We start from the raw sequence: 4,816 nt of genomic DNA, 5'->3' as shown, positions 1-4,816 counted from the left end.
CAACACCACGCCCCGTGACTCATTCATCTCAGCAGCAAGGACTTGGGCTAACGAAACGCACCTGCTCGTCAGAGAAGGCTTCTTTGTATTGGGGGCAGAATTTGGGGCATTTCAGAACCCTGCTGGACCACTGATTGTGAAATCCTGTTTCGCAAGTGTTTCAGAAGGAACACTCGGCTCCAATTTCAGGGTGTTTGCCCCGGCTGGCGGACTCCAGCCAGGCAGAGCCGGGTGGAGCCAGGGCGTGTGTGCCTTTTGTAACTCGGTCCGCCCACCGATCCCTGGACTGGAAACAGTGCACAGACTTGCCTTTTACATTGGTTTTTTTTTTTCTTCCTTCTTTCTTTCCCTGCTGCAGAGACTGAATTATTTCGGACTCAGCAGCCAGGGAACCCCTGGAGAGGCGAGCTTTGTAAGCCTGTTACCCGGAAAGCCACCTGGGGCAGGACTGGGAGTGTTCTCAGCTGAAAGATATAAATGAGGGGGGGAAAAGTATGGTTGCTAAAATCCCCAAACAAATATAGATGCTGTATGAGTCTCAGGATACCCATTGGAGGAGGGCAGGTTTGATGGCTCCTTGCGAAGGAATCCTGCCCAGTCAATTCCTGACAACACAGGATAGGTGGCTTGCCCCTTAAGCCCTTGGTGAAGAATGAGGACAAGGGCTAATAAATATTCATGAAGCCATTTGGGGGCATTAATATTGATGAAGACCGAGGGCACTGGGTGATTTCTCGCTCGCTCGTGACACTGGGAGCTGCTACCTGGTGGCAAAGGGATTCTCCCGCCTCACTGAAGGCCCCTCTCTCCCGATGCTACATCCTCCACCCTCCCCTTCCGTGGTCTCACCTTAAGGAGTCCACTCTTTTTTCCCCACAAAGGTAAACTGGTTATTGGTGCGGTGAATTTCTCTCGTCCTGCATCTGTAAGGCAAATATCAAATCGAAGCGTGACAGCGCCTGTCCCTCTGCTGATTCTAGAGTTTTCTCTCGTATCTGCCAAGGGCTGCTTGGGAGAGGCAGAGACTGGCTAAGGTTTAGCCCGAGGAAAGTGAGTCTGTTCTGACAGAAAGAAAGTCCCCCAGACTGGTGAGAGCTCCGTGTCCTGCGGTCTTCAGGGAAAGGGGCCTGGGTTGGTACGCCGGCTCTGCCCCCTGCTGGCTGGTTATTTATCCTCCAGAGGAGCCTTAGAACAGGATGATCAATGGAGAAAAGACTGCCGTGGTCAAGGATCTGATCTTGCCTAGATCCACAGTCAGTGCTCATGGAAGCAGCAGTCGAGAAATAAAACGATGCCTTGCGTTGGGCAGATCTGCTGCACAAGACTTCTTTAAAGTGTTAAAAAGCAAAGATGTGACTTTGAGGACTAAGGCGCCCCTGACCCAAGCCACCGTATTTTCAGTGGCCTCCTACGCAGGTGGAAGTTGGACTTGGACGCTGAGTCAGGAAGCCCGAAGAAGAACCGCTGCATGCGAATTGTGGTGCTGGAGAAGAATGTTGAAAGCACACCACGGCCTGCCGAAAGAGCCAACAGATTTGTCTCAGAAGCAGTAGAGCCACAGCGCTGCCCTCCAGGGTCGCTATAAGTCAGAACCCAATGTCGGCCACAGGTGCGATGGGGCAGTCACCGGGCACATGCTGTGGCCCCCTGTGAAGGAATGCAGCCAACCCCAGCCACCTGCAAGAAGAGACCACGATACTGGGCAGAATCGATCATCTGATTTCTCTCTCCTCCTGTCTCTCTCCCGCCCTCTATTTCTGATTGAATGAACTTAAAAAAACAAAAAAGAAAGAAAGAAACTCACTGCCATTGAGTCAGGGTCGACCCATAAAGATCCTATAAGGCAGGGTCTAACTGCCCCTGTGTGTTTCCAAAACGTAGAGAGCCCCATCTTTCTCCCAAGGTGGCTTTGAACTATGGACCTTGCAGTTAGCAGCCCAATGCTTAACCACTATGCCACTAGGACTCTCAACTAATAGAAGGAATCCTAATTTTACGGTTCACCTGGATCAGAGTCTAGAGTGGGATGGAGTGGCCTGCAGAGACTATCCAATACAGCCAATAGTCAAATCTCATCTGTCCAGAGTAAGGGGACAGGCAACTTAGTCAACCTGAATTAGAGAGGAACTATGTTACAGATCAGCTGAAGAAACAGATCTTGATTTTTAGGTATAAACAGGATCAGAAACAAGAGAGTTCCTTGGGGGCACCCCTCAATAAAGAAATCAGAACCTTCGGTTCTGGCTAGACCGGAGCATGTACACTGACACAGAGAAGAGTTCGCCACACACAGACAGATCAGCCCCTCAGGGACAGAAATGGGAGTAGCGATACCAGGAGGGTGGGGGGAAGGTCGTGGGGAGAGGGAACAGATCACAATGATCAACAAATAATGCCATCCCCCCAGGAGGATCAGCAACAGAAACTTGGATGATGGGAGACAGTGGTGGTGTAATATAACAATAGTAATAATAATTTATAATTTATCAAGGGGTCACAAGGGTGGGTGGGTGGGGGAGGAGGGGAAAAATGGGGAGCTGATACCAAGGGCTCAAACAAAAAGTAAATGTTTAGAAATGATGATGGCAACGTATGTACAAATGTCTGATACAATTGGTGTATGGGTTATGATAGGAGCTGTAAGGGCCCCCAATAAAATGCTCTTTAAAAAAGGAGAAGAACCACTTGTAATTAATGCCTTAATGGTTTGTATGCAAATCCTACTTTGAAATCAAGTGAGAGTTTGAAAGCATTTTGTTCCCTTGTGCAGTTTATTCTTTCTTTTTTTAAAAAAAATTCATTCTTTCATATTTATTCAACAACCACAAAGTGCGGTGGCATAATGTACTTCTAAATTCAGCGTAATTCTGGTTCAGTGTGTGACAGTTAAGGTCGTGTGTCCCTTGGGCTGAGCCAAGATGCTCTGTGATCTGGCAGTTCAGATGGGGTCCTGACACTTGCCCCCGTGGGAGCGTGTCTGTCCCACGTAGCCGAATGCTCAAGGAGGTTAGTGAAACCAGAGCACTGATGACACAGCCCACTCTCCCTGTCTGCCCTGAGGGGAAAACAGCAGCATCCTACCCCATTCCAAAGTCGAACATCCCCAAATCATTTGATCTTTGAAATGCATTAGAACAGAATTTCTATTCCTGGGAGCGGCACTGTTGGACTCTCTTGAGAAATAAAACCTGTGAAGCCGATACAGGTGTAGAAAGAGTGTGTTAATCTCAAGAAATGGCTCACACAGCTTCATGAAACTCTGGGCCCCCAGTGGACTGACTGCATGATATCCAAGCAAACCCAGTTCTGCAGAGTTGATTCTGACGTGTTTGCCCACCCTGCGGCCTGTGGAGCAGAACTGCTTCATGGGGGTGCTTGGCGGTTGTCTTTACCACAGTGGATGGATCACCACATCTTTCTTCCTCAATACCTCAGGGTGGGTTTGAACCTCTGACCTTTCTGTTAGTAAACTAAAACCAGATTCACTGCCATCGAGCCAGTGCTGACTCGTGTGGCCTCCTGTGGGTTTCCGTAGAGACTGTCACTGTTTACGGAGTAGAAAGCGCAGACCAATTTCTCCCATGGAACTGCTGGTGGTTTCCAACGGCGGACCATGCGAATCGCAGCCCGGTGCGTAACCACTTCCTCAGCAGGGCTCCTTCTGTTAGTCGTCAAGGGAAAACTATCTGCACGACACAGGGACTTTAACAAGCCAGGAGGACAGACATTCTCCAGCTTAAAGGAAATCCGGCATGGCGCATGAGCCAGCAAAGTACCAGACTTTGATCTTAGCAGCAGGAACCTGAGCTCCTTGGGGACCTCCTTCATGTATGGCTCTCCCGGGTGCTCCGGCAGGCAGCCTTTCAGCAGCCCCTGGGGGTCTGGAACACCTCTCAGGGCTCGGAATGCTTAGACCATTTCAACCCCAAACAACTTGAACATGGTCAACCAACTACTTCCCCGCTAGCCTGCTGCCCCTGAGACCTGGGTCAGCCCCCACAGATGACTTGTTCTGCCTCCCTCCGACTGACCGTCCCTTCCTCCTTCTTTCTCTCTGCCCCGTCTGCTCTGCACCCCACTGAACAATAACGTTCCCTGGGCCCATCCACTTGGGTCCCTCTGTACACCCCAGAGAGAGCCTTGGTTGTCCTTATGGTGTCAGCCACAGCCTCTATCCGATCTGTTTTGTTCTCTGCTACACACTATATTTATGTTTGTTGTTTCCCCCATGGACTTCATGGGAGGATGGCATGGCTGTCCTGTTTGACCCTGTGTTTCCAGGTGGCTCAGAATGATGGCATCGGGCATCTACTTTCGTCCACCCTAGAGCTTCAGATGAGTACACACCCCTGCAGGCTCATGGTGCAACCAATCCATGTGGCCCTGCGAACAACTTGCAGTCCAGTTGGATGGTCTCACCATTGTCCCCAGCACCCCAGCCCGGAGTCAGACTTCATTCTTTACTAACCCCTCACCCTCCATGGATAGGCAATCTCAAGGTCCTTTCAGCCCCTCCCTCCTAAGTATTGCTGCACCCCTCCCCCTTTCTATTCAGTCTACTCCTCCACTCGATTGTAGGCTTCATGGGAGCAAGGGTGTTTATATTGTTTACAACAGTGTCCCCAGTCCCTGGACTAGAGCCTGACACATACCACCACCGCCCCCCAAATGCAAACCTGCTGCCCTTCCATTGGACTCACGGAAACCCCATGTGTTACAGAGAACCACTCCATAGGGTTTTCCCATGTGTTACAGAGAACCACTCTATAGGGTTTTCCCATTGTTACAGAGAACCACTCCATGGGGTTTTCCCATT

The sequence above is a fragment of the Echinops telfairi genome, unplaced genomic scaffold (assembly GCF_000313985.2).
Source record: "Echinops telfairi isolate 266 unplaced genomic scaffold, ASM31398v2 ScPeMD7_1;HRSCAF=3_0, whole genome shotgun sequence".
Classification (NCBI taxonomy): domain Eukaryota; kingdom Metazoa; phylum Chordata; class Mammalia; order Afrosoricida; family Tenrecidae; genus Echinops; species Echinops telfairi.
This window is presented reverse-complemented; position numbering follows the sequence as displayed.